A 21,686-nucleotide genomic window follows, 5' to 3' on the forward strand; every position below is an offset into this window, starting at 1 on the left:
GCAAAGAGACTACAATCAGTAATTACGAGTATTGTTGGTGCGCACCAGACGTGCGGTATAAAATGACGAATCATTTTTAACAATATTCACACGGCGAGAACCATTTTAGAATGTTGTGATGCAACTAATGGCCACATAGCGATGATACAATTAGATTTGCAGAAAGCCTTCGACAAAGTGAGTCATGAAATATTATTTGCGCTATTGGATCACACTAATGTTGGTGGAGTAATACGAGAGGGTGTGAGAATGGCATATCAGAACTGCTATGCTAAACTCGTGATTAAAAAAAAACTTAGCGCTAGCATAGCTGTGACATCTAGTGTGCGGCAAGGATGCCCTTGTTCCGCTCTGTTATTTGCCATGTACTTAGAACCCTTTTGTTTAAAATTGATGAGCAACACAAAAATAACAGGATACCAGTTCATGACACATGAGGGAAAAGTTTTAGCGTACGCAGATGATATCGCGATATTTTGTGAAAATAAGAACAGCATACAGGAGGCGATAAAAGAAGCCAGAACATTTTGTGCCTATACTGGAAGCGCCATCAGCTGGCAAAAGTGTTTGGGTTTTTGCCATGGTGAGTGGAATTCCAAACCAGAGTACTTTGAAGGGATCACATTCACCACCACGCCGTGCAAGTATCTCGGAGTGCCTTTAAAATATTATCAAGAAACCACTGAGCAATGGGCTGATGAAACTGAAAACATTCGGGCAAAGGCAACCAAGTGGGGAGGATATGATCTTTCGATCTTTAAGCGCGCAACAGTGTGCAACGTGTTTCTTGTAGCAAAAGTTTTTTACACGCTACAGGTATTATGTATGTCTCGAATATGTGTACAAAGGTTGCACAGAATATTTGCAGTGTTTATTTGGAAGTCTACTTGGGAACGAACTGGCCGAATTAATCTTTTTCACAAGCTTAAGAAAGGGGGAGTGGGATTGTCGCATTTGTTCCTCAAGCAGGTTATTCTAAGATTTTTTTACTTAAGGGATCAAAATGATGGATTCTTGCGTGCGGTGATGCAAGTGAGACTACGTGATAAGCTACCACAGTACATTGTATCATCGTATTCTCCAACGCAGGTAGCGGTGAGAGGTTTTTTAAAAGAAGTTGTTTATGCCTTTCAGTTCCTCCAAGTGCACTTTTCGTTAGAGTATTTGTCATCGGTAACCAAAAAACAACTGTATAAGGATTTAGTGAATATCATGTGCCCAGTGCCTGTATACCGTAATAGGTATGTATTAGGATCTGAGAAAGATGTGTTTAAACGTATTAACAGAATGCCTGTAAGAGCGTCAACTAAAACCTTTTTCTTTTTGCTACACACTGGCACGCTCCCCGTTAAACCATGGCTAAAAGATAAGGGATTCTATCTACCATGGGGTGTAAATTGCTTGATATGCAATAAGCCGGAAACAATCGAACACATTTTCTTAGATTGCTTTGATTCTGTGTTCATGTGGGACATCCTCCAGAGAACTTTAAAAAAAGATTTTCCACTTACGCCCTTCGGAATACGCTTTTTGCCTTGGGAACAAACAGGGGATGTGCCATGTGATATGATAATGCTAGTAACCATGCACAGTGTCTGGAAAACCAGAATGGATATCAGGCATGAAAATGAAGCACCAAAAGCCGCCAAGGTATACCTTCATGAATACTTGTTGTACATTAGAGATGTGTTATACGAACTTCCTGAGCCACCTGACTGGCTACCCATGATAGAAAAACTGCTCACAGTGAAATATTATTAAATTAGGTACAAGGAATAAGATGTCAGTCCCGTTTTTAAAATGTATATTTGAACATGTTGTGAAGTGTTGAATTCAAAGATAAGAATTCCTATGTAAAGTGTGTCTTGACAAAAGCAGGAAATAAAGAAAAAAAAACTCTCGTAGTGTAGTGGTCATCACGTGCGCTTCACACGCGCAAGGTCCCTGGTTCGTTCCCAGGCGAGACCATCGCCATGCTTTACATTTATTTTCTTGCGGAAGAGATATTCGAAAAAAAGGTTGAATTAAAGACAGCCTGCCGTGTTCCGCTCTCGTAGTGTAGTGGTCATCACGTGCGCTTCACACGCGCAAGGTCCCTGGTTCGATCCCAGGCGAGAGCATTGCCATGTGTTACATTTTCTTGCGAAAGAGATATTCGAAAAAAAGGTTGAGAAAAAGACAGCCTGCCGTGTTCCGCTCACGTAGTGTAGTGGTCATCACGTGCGCTTCACACGCGCAAGGTCCCTGGTTCGATCCCAGGCGAGAGCATCGCCATGTTTTACATTTTCTTGCGAAAGAGATATTCGACAAAAAGGTTGAATTAAAGACAGCCTGCCGTGTTCCGTTCTCGTAATGTAGTGATTCCACTTCTGGTTGCGAAAGCGTTCGGACGTGTGTATCATGAGCTCCGTTGGAGCGGCATCGGCGGCCCACCTTAGCAGCGGTTCCAGGATTGAAATGTCACAGGATTATGCCGTCATTTTGCCCCGTATGCCAAATGGGTATGTGGTTCAGAACACTGTTTTTCTGCACGCAGACGTGAAAGGAAGGCCTTATCACGGGGAAGTTTTTCGTGAACCACTTTTTCGACGTGTCCCGCCCACCGAGGTTCCTGCGCTTGGCGCATATCAAATGAATCACGTGTGGGCGGTGACCTGTAAAGCGCTGAAGGTGTGAAGAAACTTTTAGCTGAACCGCAATTGACTGTGAAAGGCCTCAAATGCATGATAATTGACTCAAGCCACCGCGACGTCCGTCTGAAACTGCATTGGTTGCTCTACCACGTGCGAGAAGAAGACGTCCGAAATGCGCTGATCCCTTACGGGACGATCGTTGCGTAGGAATGGATAAATGGCGAACTGATGGCTACACGCAGAAGAATACCATGACAAGAACCGTGACGCTCCGGCTCAAGGCTAACGTTACGCTGGACGATATACCCCACCAGTTACGAGTTCGAGGGGAGCTCGCACTTATCGTGGCCCCCGGAAGAGCGCCGAGGTGTTTGCGCTGCCACCAGATTGGCCCCATAAGAAAAGACTGTCGAGTGCGACACGTGCAAACGCTTTGGTCATGCCCCAGCGAACTGCACGAGGACGTATGCGGCAGCTACCTTGAACACCGGGAGCACGGATAAATCCGAGCTCACTATGGACGAGGCCGAAGCCGAAGAATCGGTGAAATCAAAGGCGGATTCTGCAGGGAAAACCCCAAGTACGGCAGGCATGACGCAGTTGAAGAAAGAAGCGGCAAAGTCAACTGACAGTGCAAGGGTGGTGCAACCTATTGCAGAATCACCGGTGAAACCCAAGGTGACGTCTGCAGGAGACACGCCAAGTACAGGAGGCGTGACGGAGGTGAAAGAAACGGCAGTCAGCTGACAGTGCGGGTGTGCAATCTGCAGCAGAATCATCGACGAGCGCAAAGGAGGCCCATGTATCAAAGGATGTGACCGCTGAAACGAGGGAGAGCAAAACAACTACTCAGACTGTCCAGGAACCTTCCGACGGTTGTGCCATGGAGTGGCACGACGCTGAAGAACCCGGGACTGGAGGGAAAAGACCACGAGACGCAGTCCAATCAGAACCAAATGATGCAAGCAGTGAAGAACCGCCTGCGAAAACGGCTGTCTTTCGGAGGCAGCAGCTGATGGTCAAGCCAAACGTCGTAGAAGGGGAAAAGAGGGCGGCCAAGCCGCCCCCTTGACGACGCACTAGGTGCGCGCCCCCCTGCCTAGAAGGTGTGCCTGATGACTGAGTAGGCGTTATTCAGCGCAGACTGTTTGGTGAGCACTTCTACCATAAAAATGGCAGTGAGACTTGAGCGAGCAGTACGGTTTGCCAGTATAAATGTACGCGGGTTAGCTTCTTCAAGGCGGCAGTACCAATTGAGTGATTTTTTTGGAGCATGAATTCGACGTGATTGCTGTGCAGGAAACCAAATTAGCGACCGAGGAGGATAATGATCGCATGGTGTTTACCTTTCGCTCAATGTATAACGTTTGTGTGTCCCACGCCAATGGCTTATCAGGAGGATGTGCTCTTTTCATCAAAAAATCTATGGGTGTTGTTGAAAGAAGTGTAATAAGCAGTGGTAACGGACGTTTTGTAGTGTGAATGGCAGACTGGGCTTGTTGGTTACACATATTTGAAGTTTTAAGGCGCGAATAAGACACGGACGAAGAATAGGAACACACACACGGAGCGCCTGTGTGTGTTCCGTTCTCGTTCCGGCGCTCCGTGTGTGTGTTCCTATTCTTCGTCCGTGTCTTATTCGCGCCTTAAAACTTCAAATTTTGTAGTGTGTGATTTTTCTTTCTTGAAATTTTAATGGCGCGTGATATGTGTGTATGCCCCGAACCGAGAGAGCAAAAGGAAAGTTTTCTTTCAAGAAATAAGAAATTGACTCCAATGTGACAAATATGTAATACTTGTTGGTGATTTTAACTGCGTGTGCGCGAAAGAAGACCGCGCCAAGCCAATCCAATTATGTGATCAAAGCGCGGTGTTTTTGAATGAATCGATTGCAGAGAAGGGATTGGAAGATGTTCGCCTATGCATGTCTAATGGTAGAGTTCAGTTTACGCAGTTTCAGGGTCTAAGCCACGCACGGTTAGATAGAGCGTACATCTCGCTGGACCTTGTTATGTGCTGTGATGATTATATTGTTACACCAGTGTCTTTCAGCGATCACTGTATGATTAGCTTTACACTTGCTGCTAGGGAGAGGATATATAAATTTAACTGGCACCTGTGGAAATTAAACAATAATGTCTTGAAGAATGAAACTTTTGGCAGAGATGTAACCGAAGCCCTTACGAAGCTATATGATAATCAAAAAGACGACTGGGAAGCGAAGCGGGAAACGTTCAAACAAGATGTCAAAATGAAAGCGATAGAACAAACTACTAAGAATAATTTTGAGAAGAAGCAGGAGGAAAGGAGCCTACAAAGGCAACTACAAGCTCTCTTGGAGGAAGAAAGTATGAAACCTGGCTTGTTTACCGAAGAAATTAGAAATACTAAAAACAAACTGGAAATTTTAGACAGACAGAAGTATAAAGGTTCTATAGTAAGAACTAGAAGTGAAAAGTTTTGGATGGGCGAGACACCCACAAAAAGAGCTCTGGGGGACGAAAAGAAATATGCACAAAGAAAAGAAGTCAAGGAAATAATGCACAAGGATAGGCTGACAAGTGAAAAAGCTCAGATAATGGAAGCGTTTGTGGAACATTATCGAGATCTGCTCGGCAAGCGTGTACCGATGGCCAGAGGCTTTACTGATGTCTTTCTCCCTATCATGCCGAAGCTTGACACAGATACACAAGAAAGATTAGGGGCTCCTATCAGCGTGCAGGAAATAAAAAAAAGCTATCGACGACCTAAGCACGGGAAAGACGCCCGGCCCAGATGGAATCGGAGCTGAGTTTTATAAAACGTTTAAAGAAGAAGTAGCAAATGCGCTGTACGAAGTTATGGTAGAAGCATATAAAAACAAGAAACTACCGTGCTCTTTCACGCAAGCGCATACTGTCTTAATTCCGAAAACAGATGATAGCACCAAACTACAATCTGTAGCATCATATCGACCTATAAGCATTTGAACACTGATTACAAAATATTCATGAAGGTTTTAACCAGGAGAATGCAGAATGTCATCGAAAAGATTTTAGGAACACACCAGACATGTGGCATTAGAGGTCGCAGCATTACAACAAACACACACATAGTAAGAAGCGGTATAGAGATTTGTGATGCCTTCGAAGAACGAATAGCAATGATGCAACTAGATTTACAAAAAGCTTTCGATCGTGTCTCGCATGAAGTATTGTTCAGTGTGTTAAAGCATGTGGAAGTTGGTGACATAATCTTGGATGCTGTTAAGATGGCATACTCGCAGTGTGTAACACGTCTGATAGTCAATAGGCAGCTCAGTGAGGAAATTGAAATACTCAGTTCTATCAGACGAGGATGTCCGGCTTCAGCATTGTTATTTGCCATCTACCTAGAACCATTTTGTTTATCAATAATTAATAATACAAGTGTCCATGGCTTACGGTTACAGAATGCGGAGATAAAGCTACTTGCTTACGCCGATGATGTGGCGGTACTTTGCCAAGATAGACAGAGTATATGTGAGGTTGTTCACATGGCAAATAAATTTTGTGACACGACGGGCAGCATAATTAATTGGGACAAAGCAACTGCCTTTTGGTACGGTATTTGCGATATGATACCTGAGGTATACCTCAACGTAAAATGGGAAAGTAAACCCTTAAAGTATCTTGGTGTACCTTTGGAAAGCCATCGTGACAACACGGATTACTGGAAGGGTGAAGCAGAAACACCCGAGCAAAAAGCAAACGCTTGGGGTGGTCGGGATTTGTCCATTTTCGCGCGTGCGTCCGTATGCAACATGTTTCTTATACCCAAAATATGGTACGTCATGCAAGTCATCTGTATGTCGCGCATTAATGTGCAGAAATTTCATAGGATTTTTGCAGTGTTTGTGTTGAAATCGTTATGGGAACGTACAAGTCGTTCAAACTTATTCCAGTCCGTTCGCAACGGAGGAGTTGGTTTATGTCATTTATTTATAATACAAGTTGTCTCTCGTTTTATGTTCCTGCGAGATCAAAAAAATGAATTTCTGCAAACTGTGATAAAACTAAGACTGTCTTCGCGCATTCCGGATTTTGTTGTGTCAGCAAACAATGATATGTGCCGATATGTGACCGGTTTTTTGAGAGAAGTTATACAATCTTTTGAATTTTTTAAAGTCCGTTTTTCTATGGAATATCTTTCCACTGTTAAACGAAAGAAGCTGTACAAAGATCTCCGTGATGTCCTGTTACCAACACCCTTGTACAGATCTGTGTTCAATGGAGGTCCCGGACAGGACGGTTTAAAAAGGGTCAAAAGGATGAACGTGAAATCATTGATTATGATTATGTTTGTGTTGAAATCGTTATGGGAACGTACAAGTCGTTCAAACTTATTCCAGTCCGTTCGCAACGGAGGAGTTGGTTTATGTCATTTATTTATAATACAAGTTGTCTCTCGTTTTATGTTCCTGCGAGATCAAAAAAATGAATTTCTGCAAACTGTGATAAAACTAAGACTGCCTTCGCGCATTCCGGATTTTGTTGTGTCAGCAAACAATGATATGTGCCGATATGTGACCGGTTTTTTGAGAGAAGTTATACAATCTTTTGAAATTTTTAAAGTCCGTTTTTCTATGGAATATCTTTCCACTGTTAAACGAAAGAAGCTGTACAAAGATCTCCCTGATGTCCTGTTACCAACACCCTTGTACAGATCTGTGTTCAATGGAGGTCCCGGACAGGACGTTTTAAAAAGGGTCAAAAGGATGAACGTGAAAGCAGGGGCAAAAACATTGTTTTAAACTTCATTCCGGTACGCTCCCCGTAAAGCAATGCTTAGCGAATAAGGGAATGGACGGGCCGTGGACAAGCAATTGTTTGCTTTGTATAACACCTGAGAAAATAGAGCATGTATTTATTGATTGCTGGGACGCAGTCTTTCATTGGGACATCCTTCAAAGAACATTGAAAAAAGAGCTGCTCATTACGAGCTATGGTATTCATTTTCTGTGTGTGGACAATGAGGACGACGTCCCACATGACATGATTATGTTAATCAGTCTTCACAGCATCTGGCAGACTACAATGGCTGTCCGACATATGCACCAGAACACGCGTCCTGTCCGGGAAAACTTCATTGCAAATATAAGGCATATTGCTGAAGTGTATAGAGCACAAGAAGAACCTCCCCGCTGGTTGCCAATGTTGGACGAACTGTGTCAATTGAAAAATTTTAATGTGAACACTATGGACCAAAGCTTGGTCCAAGTGTGTTTTTACCATTCATGTTTCTGTGTGACCATCTGTAAAGAAAAACAGGCAATAAAGAAAAAAAAAGCTCTCGTAGTGTAGTGGTCATCATGTGCGCTTCACACGCGCAAGGTCCCTGGTTCCATCCCAGGCGAGAGCATCGCCATGTTTTACATTTTCTTGCGAAAGAGATATTCGAAAAAAAGGTAAGCCTGCCGTGTTCCGCTCTCGTAGTGTAGTGGTTATCACGTGCGCTTCACACGCGCAAGGTCCCTGGTTCGATCCCAGGCGAGAGCATCGCGATGTTTTACATTTATTTTCTTGCGGAAAAGATATTCGAAAAAAAGGTTGAATTAAAGACAGCCTACTGTGTTCCGCTCTCGTAGTGTAGTGGGATTTCACTTCCGGCCACTGCTGTGTATGGACGTGTCCATCATGCGCTCCGTAGGGGCGGATACAGCGGCCCAGATGGGTCGCGGATACAGGATTGTCGCCGAAGATGAACAGGATTACGAAGTCGTTTTGCCGCAGTTGCCTACAGGTGCGTGTGTTATGAATACTGTTTTTCTATACGGAGATATTAAGGCAAGGCCGTATCGTGTTGAAGACGTCCGTGACACTTTGGTTAGTCTGGGTATGTTGCCGGAGGTACTCGCCTTAAGCGCTTTCCAGATGAACCACGTCTGGGCCGTGACTTTCAGTACAGCGCAAGCCACGAAAAAGATGCTAGCACTTGGTGACGTAAAGATAAAGGAAAGGCGCTGCCTCGTTATCGACCCGAACAAGCAGGATGTCCGGCTAAAGCTTTATTGGCTTCTGCATAATGTACCGGATGAAGATGTGCGCACCGCGCTCGCAAATTATGGAACAGTGACAGAAGTATCAAAGGAACGTTGGCGCGTCCAAGGTATCGCCGATAAAGGAACCTCGACCAGGACTGTCACCCTGCAATTAGAAGCGGGCTTGACAGTCGAAGACCTACCACACCAGCTCCGAATGGGCGGTATAACAACGCTTTTGGTTGTGCCAGGACGGGCACCGCTTTGCTTACGATGTCGACGAACGGGACATATACGCCGGGACTGTGGCATACCCCGGTGTGGTCGGTGCAGACGCTATGGTCACGAAGACAGCGAGTGTGGCCAAACATACGCCAGTGTGGCCGGGCCTGTGCCTGGCGACCATCTCACGGAGCACATAATGGACCAAGTTGATGCAGAAGAAGCAGCGGAAAGCAGAAATGGGGGTCCCGTATTCACGCCCCTTTCTAAGGGCCTGAAGGACGAAGGAAGCGAAGCGGCTCAGGCTGAACAAACGGGTCAACAGACCAACAGCGTGAGCTCTATACCGCGGGACGAAAGCGACAACGAATATAAGCAAGGTATTGGGTCGTCGACTGGACAACCTGAAGATATAGACGTCACAATAGCGGGGACAAGCGCAAAGCGAACACTTGAAGATGTCAGCAAGGAGGACGCAGAACCAAAGAGGACAACAGGAGCTGAGCCGGCGACGAAAGCGGCAACGCTCAGGCGACCCAGCTTGAGGTTCAAGCCGAACATCGCTGTGGGCACACGTCCGCCGCCGAAGCCACCCTCGTAGCCACGGGGGAAGACATTCAACGAGGGACCTAAATCCATAGGCGCTGAAGGACATAGCGAATATGGCTTCACTATTATGTGACGCGTGTGGAAAGTGCACGCCTTGTACGTGTCTATCCACAACTTCAACGGTGGAAGCCAGGGATGTGTCAATCGGCGAGGTAAGAACCATGCGGTCCGTATCTTGCCCGCGGCCTTCACAGCCCATAACTACGTTGCGCATCGCAACTTTAAATGTGCGGGGACTTCGATCTAAACGAAAGCAATATCAGGTTAGTCGTCTTTTCCTAGAGGACGGCCTCGATATCATAGCGGTACAGGAAACGAAGGTCGAAAGTCAAGAACAAACGGACCGCATGGTCGAACCTTTTCGGTCCCGCTATAATGTTTGCATATGTCATTCTGTTGGCACCTCTGGAGGGTGTGCTCTCTTTCTGCGGAACTTTAGGATTTGTTGAAGAGTATGTTCATGCTAGCAATGACGGCCGTCTCGTTTTGTGCGATTTTGACGGTTTTGGTAAAAAATGGCGCATCATTTGCGTATATGCACCGAATAGTATAACTGAGCGGTTATCCTTTTTTGCAAGTTTCGAACTGTATTTAAAATCTGAAAGAAACGTGATAATTCTGGGGGATTTTAACTGCGTGTGCTTCAGAGAAGATAGAAGCAAAGGACTATCCGTTCGTGATCAAAGTGCTTTGTTGCTGTCAGCGCTTATGCAAGAGGGGGGTTTTGAAGATGTAGGAAACGTATTGCAAATTGGATGTGGCGCTAGGTTTACGCATTTCCAGTGTGAGTGCCATTCCCGTTTAGATAGAGCATACGTATCAGATGTACTCGTGCCGCTATGCAACAGTTACGAGCACAAACCAGTAGCTTTCAGTGATCACAGTGCCGTAATGTTTTCTCTGGGAGTGAAGAAGAAAAGATCAACCTTTTCTTGGAAACTGTGGAAACTGAACAATAAATTACTTAGTGATGAAGTCTTTGTGGATAAGGTAAAAATACTTATTGAAAAAGTGCGCTCGTTTGAGTCGGGGCGAATGGTCGCTGCATGGGAACAGTTCAAGGAAGAAGTTAAAATTGCTGCAATTGAAAGGTCTTCCATGATACGCTACAAGAAAAAAGAAAGCAAAAAGAACTACAATGTCAGCTAGAATTCTTGTTGTCAGTCGAAAGCACGCGACCAGGCACTTTATCTAAAGAGATAAGAGAGGTCAAGAACCAGCTCGAGATAATGGACACTGAAAAATACAGAGAAGCAGTCATACGCGCACGCGCAGAACACCTTTGGCTGGGGGAAACACCGACGAAACGCTCGCTGAGAGAAGAAAAGCGCTACGCCTCGCGTGAAGAAATAAAACAGATTAAATACGGAGGAGTGACTACCACGGACAAACAGATGATAGAAAGCGCGTTTTTGGATTATTATAAAGGACTTCTTGGGTGCAGCGGTAACGGAGAAGCAGCCTTGGACAGCGAGTTTTTGTCAATAATGCCGACACTAGATAAGGAAACCACCGCACGCCTCGAAGAGCCAATATCAGTTGGGAAATTGAAAGGGCCATTAATGAATTAAGTGAAGGGAAAACGCCCGGCCCGGATGGACTAGGCACAGCTTTTTACAAAGCATTCAAAGATGAGCTGTCGGAGCTCCTGTTACGCCTCGTAGCGGAGGCTTACGAGGTAAAGGAAATGCCGCCGTCCTTTCGAAGGTCAGATATTGTACTCATACCCAAAAGTGAAGATCCAGTGAAGCTCTTGTCAGTGAGTGCTTATCGTCGCATAAGCCTTACTAACACTGATTGTAAGGTTTTTATGAAGGTACTTGCCAAGAGACTGCAAAGCGTAATACGGTTAATCGTAGGACCGCACCAAACATGCGGAATTAAGGGCCGAACAATAGGAACCAATATCCACACTGCGAGGAGCATCCTTGAGTGTTGCGATGCATGGTACAGCCAAGTAGCAATGTTGCAACTAAACCTGGAAAAGGCTTTTGACCGTGTTATGCATGATGTACTTTTTTCAATATTGAAACATGTAAATGTAGGAGATGTTATTTTAGAAGGGGTGAAGATGTCGTATAGGAATTGTTTTGCTAGCATCAAGGAAGTCACTGCAAACTTTCAAATTGCAAGGAGTGCCCGTCAGGGTTGCCCAATTTCCCCCTTGTTATTTGCTATCTACTTGTAGCCCTTTTGTTTGAGCATAATCAATAGCGACATGATACATGGTTTATGTTAATGACGGCTGAGGTCAAAGTACTCTCCTACGCACATGACGTCGCTGTTTTTTGTAAAGACAGAGGGAGCATTAGTGAAGCAGTCAGTGTAGCAGACAAGTACTGCAAGTGGTCAGGCAGTGCCTTAAACTGGGATAAAAGTGCAGGTTTTTCGCATGGTACCTGGGACGAAAAGCCAGAATTTTTCGAAAAGGTTAAGTGGAGCTCCGTGCCGACGAAGTACCTCGGTGTGCCACTGCAGAAATATAATGATCCCAGTGAATACTGGAACGACGAGACAGAAAAATTAAGGGAGAAAGCGAACAAGTGGGGAGGAAAAAACCTATCAATATTCGCGAGGTCAAGAGTTTGCAACTTATTCTTAGCAGCCAAAATTTGGTATGTACTTCAGGTGCTGTGCATGAACCACTCAAATGTACAGAAAATACACAGAGTTTTTGCCACTTTTGTTTGGGCCTCCAAGTGGGAACGCACGAGCCGTACAAATCTTTTCCGGTCAATGAAAACGGGCGGGTTGGGATTAGCCCACTTATTTCTAAGGCAGATTGTTTCCAGGTTTATGTTTCTGCGAGATCAGAGCCATCCTTTCTTACGTACTATGCTTCAAGTTAGAGTATGCTGTTATCTACCCGAATTTGTTGTATCCACTTGTTGTGCTGGGCGTAGCGGCATTCATGGTTATCTCAACGAAGCTGTTTCGGCTTTTAACATACTAAAAGTACGTTTTTCTTTACAGTAGCTTGGTGTGGTTACAAAATTACAATTATATCAAGACCTTATCGATGTAATGCTGCCTGTGCCGATGTATCGTGCGATGTATGAAAAAGGCCAGGGAAAAGACGTTCTTAAAACGGTTAAAAGAATGGTGGTACGGCCATCAGCAAAGACCTTTTTTTTCAGCTACACACTGGTACACTTCCCGTAAAACCATGGCTGCAGGAAAGCGGCTTATTTGTTCCCTGGTCTGTTAATTGTCACCTATGCCGCAAACCAGAGAGTGTCGATCACATTTTTTTGGACTGTTTGGATGCTACGTTTCATTGGGACATCCTACAACGAACTTTAAAAAAAAGACTTACCTTTGACACCCCATGGAATCCGCTTCCTACCGGTTCACAGTGACAGTGGCATACCGTACGACATGTTTATGCTGTTAAGTATGCACGCTATTTGGAAATCATGCATGGCATTTCGGCACGCTGACGCGAATGCCCGTTCTGTCAGAGAATACTTCATTAAAAGTATAGCTTACATAAGAGATGCATACAATGCACGAGAAGAACAGCCGGAATGGCTCCCTGTACTGAATGAACTTGCAGCACTAAAGCACTTTTAAACAATTTATGCCAAGCAAATTGTGATTGGCGGTTTTAATGCATTGTTAAATACTTCTTGTCAAACTACACCTGTTTTTTGTTGTGTGTGTACACGATGTACCTCGTTCTGAATAAAGAAAAAAAATCCCCTCTGGTAGTGTAGTGGTCATCACGTGCGCTTCACACGCGCAAGACCCCTGGTTCGATCTCAGGCGAGAGCATCGCCACTTTTTACATTTATTTTCTTGCGAAAAAGATATTCGAAAAAAAGGTTGAATTAAAGACAGCCTGCTGCGTTCCGCTCTCGTAGCGTAGTGGTCATCACGTGCGCTTCTCACGCGCAAGGCCCCTGGTTCGATCCCAGGCGAGAGCATCGCCATTTCTTACATTTATTTTCTTGCGAAAAAGATATTCGAAAAAAAAGTTGAATTAAAGACTGCCTGCTGTGTTCCGCTCTCGTAGTGTAGTGGATGATTCCACTTCCAGCCGCGGCAGCGAACGGACATGTTATCATGTGCTCCGACGGAGCGGCAATAGCAGCCACGCCTGGCCGCGGAAACAGGTTTTCGGCAACGGATAATGAGTACTAGGTTGTTCTGCCTAGTTTGCGTACAGGTCGTTTGGTTTTAAATACAGTTTTTTTGCACGCGGACGTCAGCGCTCGCCCCTACAAGGTTGAAGACTTTCGTGACGCCCTGGCTCAGCGGTCGATACTCCCCGACGTTATCGCCTTGGGGGCGTATCGCATGAGCCACGTGTGGGCCATCACCCTGAAGGATGCGGAGTCAACGAAGATGTTGGTCAACACTAGTGAGCTGCAAGTTAAAGGCAAGCGGTGCATTGTCATCGACCCGGCTAACAGGGATATTCGAATGAAGGTACACTGGCTCCTTCATAGCGTGCCTGACGAGGACTTACGACTTGCCCTCGCGCCCTTCGGCAAGGTCACTGACGTCGTCAGGGAGCGGTGGCGTGCTGAGGGAGTAGCGGACAAGGTATCCACAACTAGAGTCGTGACCCTCAAGATGAACGCTGGGGTCAAAATTGATGACCTTCCACACCAGCTAAGTGTCTCGGGCGAACTCACACTTGTCGTTGTGCCGGGAAGGGCTCCGCTCTGCCTTCGCTGTCGTGGCACGGGCCATATCCGCCGTGACTGCCGCATACCAAGGTGTGGGGTTTGCCGGCGTTTTGGTCACGAAGACCGCCAGTGTCAGCGAACGTACGCCAGCGTGACAGCACCAGGGAGCAGCGAGGAGTCAGCCGAGCTTCTGATCGATGAGGCGGACTCGGAAGAAGCAGCGTCTCCGACAAGCGCCCGTGAGGGTGCACCGTCAACGTCGTCTTCTCCCCCGCCGGGTCAACCTGAGAAGCATCCTCTCGCGGCATCTGTAAGGGAACCCGAAGATGCGCCTGCCCGAGCCGCCGTGGCCGCGTCGGCGAGGAAGGCCACGGCGCAAGGACACTACGCAAGGATCAGCTAGCGCGGCGGCCGGGAAACGGCCGCATGAGCAGACCACGAGCAGCGAGCCGCAGCTGGACGATGGCGGTGGGGACGAGCCACCGACTAAAGCGCCAGGTGTGAGGCGCTTTCCTTCAATCCACGGCCGAACATTCCGGATGAACCACGATGGTCGGCGGCAAATCCGCCTCCGTAGTGGCAGCGGCTAACGGGGGAGGGATTGGGAGCGGGAGGGGGGCTGGTTGTGTTTTTCTATATATGTGTACCATGGCGAAACCAAAGCGCTGTTTTTGCCAAGCGTGTCGCATTCAAAGAGGCTTTCTATTCTTTCCCTGGCCATGTTTGACCTTAATGTTTCACCGATATGGCTATGAACTTTGAAACTGGGCTACGGGTGGCAACCCTAAACGTTCGAGGGTTGCCGGGTTACGGGTGGCAACCCTCTTGGTCGTAGATTTCAGTCTTTCCGGTTTGTGTTACCGCACGGTCTGCGCGTACGCACCAAACGTGGAAACAGAGCGCAAATTATTTTTCGAATGCTTCAAAACGCACTGAAACTGCGAGAAAATGGTATTGCTCTTAGGTGACTTCAACTGTGTCTGTGCGGCCGAAGATCGCTCTAGGAAATCTCAAGTTAGCGATAAGAGTGCCGAGTTGCTATCCGAAATAGTGCACGACAATGGCTTAGAAGACGTTGGCATTGTTTATTCGAGTGGCATTCGCCCAACGTACACTGTCGTCCTTTATGAAAGGGAACACGCGAGCGCGCGGCCTGAGCTCTGATGCGGCTGCCTACAGTGTCATCAACCGACAGCGAAAGAAAGCGCACCCGCTTTTGGCGTCATCTATTGGCAAACAAAATAACGAGTCATGGCAGGTGGACAAGCGCTGCTAGATTACGCTCCCGCTTCGGTCGCGCAGCGGGCGATGCCGCCAAAAGGGGAAGTGCTTTCTTCAGCTCTCGGTTGATGGTGCTGTACGCAGCTGCCGCAGCGCGCAGGCCGCGCGCTCGCATGTTCCCTTTCATAAAGGACGACAGTGTACACTCATTTCCAACGTGACAGCCACGCCAGACTGGACAGAATTTATGTATCAGCAGAACTTCTACCTTTGTGCACAGCGTACGATGTCAAACCTGTTTCTTTCAGCGACCACTGTTTAGTTATGGTCGGGTTAGGAAAAAGGCAGGTTAAAAGCCGCTTAAATTGGAACCTGTGGAAGTTTAATGTTAAGCTTCTTGATGACGGAGCATTTCGTAACCTTAGTAGCAGAAAAATTGGAGAAGCTACTCGAAGCGCCGTCAACCAGTTTGGCAGCTGAATGGGAAGAATTTAAACATGGAGTTAAAATAACGGCTATGGAGAGAAGTAGCATCCTGAAGTATGAACAGAACCAAACTGAGCGAATGCTACGAGAGCAGCTCGAATTTTTTAGTAGTATGAAAAACAACCAGCCCGGTACTTTTAGCAAGGAATCAAGAGACGTGAAATGTCAGCTGGAGGAAATCGACGCTGCAAAATATAAAGCAGCGATCATACGTGCGAGAGCCGATAAACTATGGGTTGGGGAAAGGCCCACGAAACGGGCCTTATCTGACGAAAAACGATACGCGTGCCAGAAAGAAATCCGTCAGATAGCTAACGGCGACGAAATCACGTATGATAGCAGGGTCATCAAGCGCGTGATAGCCGAGCATTTTAATAACCTTCTAGGCCACCAACCAGACCCCTTAGATGGCTTCCAGGAGGAATTCCTTTGTTTTATGCCGAAGCTGGACAATGACGTTAAGGCAGGCCTTGAATGGCCGATTACTATACGTGAAATCGAAGACGCTATCGACGAGTTGACTCTGGGGAAAGCACCTGGGCCCGATGGCCTCGGTGCAGCTTTTTATAAAACATTTAAGAGCATGGTCGCTCAGATGCTGCTGAGAGTTTTCGTCGAAGCATATGACTTGAAACGGGTACCATTATCGTTCACAACGTCGCACGTTGTGCTCATCCCAAAAAGTGATGACCCAGCAAAACTTCTGTGTGCAGCACCTTACCGTCGAATTAGTCTCACAAACGTCGACTACAAATATTTATGAAGGTACTAGCAAAAAGGCTCCAAGGGCTTATAACGACGTTGGTGGGTTCCCATCAGACGTGCGGGATGAAAGGTCGCAGTATCGCGACGAACGTACACGTTGCGCGAAGAGTGCTCGAATGCTGTGACGCGCTGGGTGAGCACGTGGCGATGATGCAGTATGACCTGGCGAAAGCATTCGACTGCGTCTCACACCAAATCCTCTTCAGCATATTAGAACATTCTAATGTTGGCCGTGTCATACTTGAGGGCGTTAGGATGGCGTACAGTAACTGCACTACACGCATTATAGTTAATGGCGAGCTGACAGCCTGCGCGTACGCTCATCAGTGAGGCAAGGATGCCCTTTGTCGCCCTTGTTGTTTGCAGTGTACCTCGAACCGCTCTGTCTGTTTATCACTCACAACAAACTTATTACAGGATTTAGTCTACAGACAGCACATGTAAAAATACTAGCCTACGCAGATGATATCGCCGTCTTCTGCTCAGACAGGGACAGTATTAAGTATACCACGACCATTGTTGAAAGGTTCTGCGAATGCACTGGTGCCCAGATCAACTGGGACAAGAGTTATGGATTTTGGCATGGCGACTGGGACGCAACGCCGGAGCACTTCTCCCGACTGCGCTGGTCAGCAGTTCCAACGCAATACCTCAACGTGCCACTCGGTAGTTACCGCGAACCTGATACGTACTGGTCTGACCAAGTGCGAAGTGCAAGAGAAAAGGCTACAGCTTGGCAAGGCAGGCAACTGTCCATATTTTCACGGGCCACTATCTGTAACCTGTTTCTTATCTCAAAGTTCTGGTATGTGATGAATGTGCTATGCGCATCACGAGTGAATGTTCAGAGAATTCACCGGGTTTTCGCCGTGTTCATTTGGGCATCCACCTGGGAGCGGACCAGTCGTATGAATTTGTTTCGCCCAGTCAAGCTTGGTGGGCTTGGTTTAGCTCATTTGTTTCTGCGACAGCTTGTGTCGCGTTTCATTTTCCTACGTGACCAAAATGACCCTTTTCTCCGCACTGTCATGCAAGTGAGCCTACAGAGACTCATACCTGGATTTATTGTGGCGTCATGTGAAAACATATGTGGGCCTGTAATCGGGTATCTGCGAGAGGGGAGTACCTGGGTACCGTTAACAAGAAAAAATTGTATATCGATCTTGTTGAAAGCGTTCTACCAGTGCCTTTGTACCGCTTTCCACACCTTGGAGGCCCAGGACAGGACGTTTTAAAAAGAGTAAAGAAAATGCCGGTACTATCATCAGTTAAAACCTTCTTCTTTCAATTGCACACAAACACGCTTCCTGTTAAAACTTGGCCTAGCGATAAATGCTTCTTCATACCCTGGACAACCAACTGATATTTATGTAAAAAACCAGAGACAATAGAACATGTTTTCCTGGACTGTTGGGATCCCATTTTCTACTGGGATGTGCTACAGCGCACATTAAAGAAAGAGTTGCCCCTCAGCCCGTATGGAATACGCTTCTTGCCGGCAGACGCATCAGAGGGCATTCCTTATGATTTATTTATGCTCCTGGGCCTCCACGCCTTGTGGAGAACGAAAACGGAATTTGAATATGTTCACCAGGTTGTTCGTCCTGTTCGTGATCACTTTATTGAAAGCGTGGTGCGTTTGAGAGAGGTGCTTCGCGCGCTCCCTGACACAACAGTGTGGATTTCTGTGCTCGATCAGTTAATCTGCATGAAACAATTTTAATCTCGTGTTGGCCAAAGCGTGGCCGACGCGTTTTATGTATGTAACCAGTGACTTCAAATGTGTAAGTCAGTAATAAAGAAAAAAAAGCTCTCGTAGTGTAGTGGTCATCACGTGCGCTTCACACGCGCAAGGTCCCTGGTTCGATCCCAGGCGAGAGCATGCCTTCCTTTTTTTATCGTGCGCAAGAAGGTATAAAAATTGGCCGCGTATCTGCGTGCTTCGCTGCAAATGTCGTCTAAAGACAATAGAAGAGGCGCTGCGTGAGATATGGACGCCATCTGGTAATACGTCGGGAAACATGAGTGCTGTGTTGCGGGCTGGTAGTCCCAGCGAAGCGGCAGGCGAAGACCGGCGGTGACCAACGCGACCGGTGGGGACGCCGGCCAGCCCGAACACGCTGTTTGGCGCGATGCGCCGAAGGAGAAGAAACGTCCACACTCAACGAGTACTCTCCACAAACTCTGACTTACAAATCGCCTGGGTAAAACAGGAATGACTGAGCGGCGCCCCCTGTCATTCGTACAATGCAATACTGAACCGAAACCGAAACACAACATGAGCTTGTGCAGAGGGCACGGAGGAAGACAAGTTTCAGCGCAGTCGCATTTTCAGCGCACCTTAAGAAACTAGGGTTGTAACATTGTAGGGCGGGTAGGGCCAGAAGGACCGTCACGACGAAAACCTGCCTCCTCAGTCGTATTCGCCTGGAACGTTGGTGTGGCTTCGCGTTCCCTCCTCCGCTCCTGGCCTTTCCACAAAGCTACTGCCTAAGTACGAAGGCCCCTACCGCGTCCTACGTCAAGCATCCCCAGTTAACTATATGATTGAGCCTGTTCAATCATCTACGGACCGCCGTCGCCGCGGCCGCGAGACTGTTCACGTCGATCGACTGAAGCCGCATTATGACCCACCAGTTGTACCTGTTCCTTAGGTCGCCAGGATGGCTCCTTTTACGCCGGGGAGTGATTTGTAACATGGTAGGGCGCAGACAAGAACGCCTGCGAAAGAAGAAGACGAAGACGATTGTTGTTGGCGCTCGCGCTTGCTCGGCTTGGACCGCTGATCGCTTCAGCTGTGGCAATCTTTTAATAAACGCGGTTACTGTCTCAACGTTTAACGCATACCATCAAGGTCTTTAAATTGCGTATCTATTATTATCTATTAAAGGAACACACCACCTAATACTTACCTAATGATGTTACGCCTCAGATATGCGTAATATTTACTTTCTGATCGACAACGTTCACAAGTATGAACAGCCGTACCAGTTCAAGATGGGTGGGCGGTAAGCAAGTGGTTCAACTTTGGCCGGTTGGCTGAATCGGGTGACGTGCCGACAAACAGAAAGACAGAAAGACAGACCAAAATTTCTGCGTTTAAGTTTCCCAAGAAAGACTATCGTCTTTAAAACAAAGGGGGTATATAACACGAGCTTACGCGCTGCGCTCTCGTAGTGTAGTGGTCATCACGTGCGCTTTACACGCGCAAGGGCCCTGGTTCGATCCCAGGCGAGAGCATGCCTTCCTTTTTTTTTTATCGTGCGCAAGAAGGTATAAAAAAACAAAGGGGGTATATAACACGAACAGACGTGCTGCGCTCTCGTAGTGTAGTGGTCATCACGTGCGCTTTACACGCGCAAGGTCCCTGGTTCGATCCCAGGCGAGAGCATGCCTTCCTTTTTTTATCGTGCGCAAGAAGGTATAAAAAAACAAAGGGGGTATATAACCGAACAGACGTGCTGCGCTCCTCGTAGTGTCAGTGGTCATCACGTGCGCTTTACACGCGCAAGGTCCCTGGTTCGATCCCAGGCGAGAGCATGCCTTCCTTTTTTTATCGTGCGCAAGAAGGTATAAAAAAAGAAAGGGGGTATATAACACGAACAGACGTGCTGCGCTCTCGTAGTGTAGTGGTCATCACGTGCGCTTTACACGCGCAAGGTCCCTGGTTCGATCCCAGGCGAGAGCATGCCTTCCTTTTTTTATCGTGCGCAAGAAGGTATAAAAAAAGAAAGGGGGTATATAACACGAACAGACGTGCTGCGCTCTCGTAGTGTAGTGTTCATCACGTGCGCTTTACACGCGCAAGGTCCCTGGTTCGATCCCAGGCGAGAGCATGCCTTCCTTTTTTTTATCGTGCGCAAGAAGGTATAAAAAACAAAGGGGGTATATAACACGAACAGACGTGCTGCGCTCTCGTAGTGTAGTGGTCATCACGTGCGCTTTACACGCGCAAGGTCCCTGGTTCGATCCCAGGCGAGAGCATGCCTTCCTTTTTTTTATCGTGCGCAAGAAGGTATAAAAAAACAAAGGGGGTATATAGCACGAACAGACGTGCTGCGCTCTCGTAGTGTAGGACAAGCTGTCGGTCCCGTTTTTTTTAGAATGTACATATAAGTGTCTTGTGAAATGATGAATTCAGAGATATGAATTCTTGTGCGCTGTGTTCTGTAATTTGTGCTAATAAACCAGACAATAAAGGAAAAAAAAAAAACTCTCGTAGTGTAGTGGTCATCACGTGCGCTTTACACGCGCAAGGTCCCTGGCTCGATCCCAGGCGAGAGCATGCCTTCCTTTTTTTTATCGTGCGCAAGAAGGTATAAAAAAACAAAGGGGGTATATAACACGAACAGACGTGCTGCGCTCTCGTAGTGTAGTAGGCAGCTATGTGCAATTTACACATTTTCAGCATCAAAGCCATGCTAGACTAGATCGTATATATGTGGTTGAAAATATCGTACCTGTATGCGCGAATTATACCGTGAAACATGTTAGCTGCAGTGATCACAGTCTTGTAATGCTCGAAGTTGGCAGGAAAAAGAGAAATGTGAAGTTTAACTGGGACCTATGGAAGTTAAACGAAAAACTTTTAAAAGACGAGACTTTCGTGAAAGTGGTGAGCCAGAAGGCTCGGGATGCTCTTTGAAATAAGAAAACGAGCGCTATAGAAGTCTGGGAGCAATTTAAAAATGAAGTTAAAATGTACGCAATCGAGAGAGCAGGAGTGGTGAGATATAAAGAAAAGCAAAAAGAAAAAGAGCTCCAGAACACGCTCGATTACCTGCTGAATGCAGATAGCACCTGTGACGTGCCGTTGTGGCCGTCGGAATCTGTGGGTTCCGAGGCGGCGTAAGAAAGACGACCGAACACATTGGAGACCAGGAAGGGACTACCAGACCCTTTTCTTTATTCTTCGAATCTCCCGAGCGCGCGCGAGCTCGGCGTTGATCTTCTTCGTTTTCTTCGCGCGAAAGCGCGAGACCCAAACCGAGCGTCGTCTGCTATCGCTCGTGACATGCCCGGGTTTTGAAAGTAGTCGTCCCGACGTAATACATCACGTAACACTAAAACAGAATATTGGTGAAACTTGACTAAACTAACATAAACAGTCCGGTTTAT

At 46.8% G+C, this 21,686-nt stretch overlaps 15 non-coding genes across 15 annotated transcripts; all 15 read left to right on the forward strand.

Annotated features, from left to right (window-relative positions):
* The first annotated feature begins 1,895 nt into the window (after positions 1-1,895).
* Trnav-cac (transfer RNA valine (anticodon CAC)) lies at positions 1,896-1,968 on the forward strand. The gene has a single exon. It is a non-coding gene; the product is annotated as a tRNA-Val (tRNA).
* Positions 1,969-2,047: 79 nt separating this feature from the next.
* On the forward strand, positions 2,048-2,120 carry Trnav-cac (transfer RNA valine (anticodon CAC)). The gene has a single exon. It is a non-coding gene; the product is annotated as a tRNA-Val (tRNA).
* A 75-nt stretch (positions 2,121-2,195) lies between these two features.
* On the forward strand, positions 2,196-2,268 carry Trnav-cac (transfer RNA valine (anticodon CAC)). Its single transcript has one exon. It is a non-coding gene; the product is annotated as a tRNA-Val (tRNA).
* Positions 2,269-7,939: 5,671 nt separating this feature from the next.
* Trnav-cac (transfer RNA valine (anticodon CAC)) lies at positions 7,940-8,012 on the forward strand. The gene has a single exon. It is a non-coding gene; the product is annotated as a tRNA-Val (tRNA).
* A 64-nt stretch (positions 8,013-8,076) lies between these two features.
* Trnav-cac (transfer RNA valine (anticodon CAC)) lies at positions 8,077-8,149 on the forward strand. The gene has a single exon. It is a non-coding gene; the product is annotated as a tRNA-Val (tRNA).
* A 5,014-nt stretch (positions 8,150-13,163) lies between these two features.
* On the forward strand, positions 13,164-13,236 carry Trnav-cac (transfer RNA valine (anticodon CAC)). The gene has a single exon. It is a non-coding gene; the product is annotated as a tRNA-Val (tRNA).
* A 79-nt stretch (positions 13,237-13,315) lies between these two features.
* Trnae-cuc (transfer RNA glutamic acid (anticodon CUC)) lies at positions 13,316-13,388 on the forward strand. The gene has a single exon. It is a non-coding gene; the product is annotated as a tRNA-Glu (tRNA).
* A 4,989-nt stretch (positions 13,389-18,377) lies between these two features.
* Positions 18,378-18,450, forward strand: Trnav-cac (transfer RNA valine (anticodon CAC)). The gene has a single exon. It is a non-coding gene; the product is annotated as a tRNA-Val (tRNA).
* Positions 18,451-19,735: 1,285 nt separating this feature from the next.
* On the forward strand, positions 19,736-19,808 carry Trnav-uac (transfer RNA valine (anticodon UAC)). The gene has a single exon. It is a non-coding gene; the product is annotated as a tRNA-Val (tRNA).
* A 78-nt stretch (positions 19,809-19,886) lies between these two features.
* Trnav-uac (transfer RNA valine (anticodon UAC)) lies at positions 19,887-19,959 on the forward strand. Its single transcript has one exon. It is a non-coding gene; the product is annotated as a tRNA-Val (tRNA).
* A 74-nt stretch (positions 19,960-20,033) lies between these two features.
* Positions 20,034-20,108, forward strand: Trnav-uac (transfer RNA valine (anticodon UAC)). Its single transcript has one exon. It is a non-coding gene; the product is annotated as a tRNA-Val (tRNA).
* A 75-nt stretch (positions 20,109-20,183) lies between these two features.
* On the forward strand, positions 20,184-20,256 carry Trnav-uac (transfer RNA valine (anticodon UAC)). Its single transcript has one exon. It is a non-coding gene; the product is annotated as a tRNA-Val (tRNA).
* Positions 20,257-20,331: 75 nt separating this feature from the next.
* Positions 20,332-20,404, forward strand: Trnav-uac (transfer RNA valine (anticodon UAC)). Its single transcript has one exon. It is a non-coding gene; the product is annotated as a tRNA-Val (tRNA).
* A 75-nt stretch (positions 20,405-20,479) lies between these two features.
* Positions 20,480-20,552, forward strand: Trnav-uac (transfer RNA valine (anticodon UAC)). Its single transcript has one exon. It is a non-coding gene; the product is annotated as a tRNA-Val (tRNA).
* A 228-nt stretch (positions 20,553-20,780) lies between these two features.
* Trnav-uac (transfer RNA valine (anticodon UAC)) lies at positions 20,781-20,853 on the forward strand. Its single transcript has one exon. It is a non-coding gene; the product is annotated as a tRNA-Val (tRNA).
* The last annotated feature ends 833 nt before the right edge of the window (positions 20,854-21,686 follow it).

Source organism: Rhipicephalus sanguineus, chromosome 1 (genome assembly GCF_013339695.2).
Source record: "Rhipicephalus sanguineus isolate Rsan-2018 chromosome 1, BIME_Rsan_1.4, whole genome shotgun sequence".
In the NCBI taxonomy this organism is placed as follows: domain Eukaryota; kingdom Metazoa; phylum Arthropoda; class Arachnida; order Ixodida; family Ixodidae; genus Rhipicephalus; species Rhipicephalus sanguineus.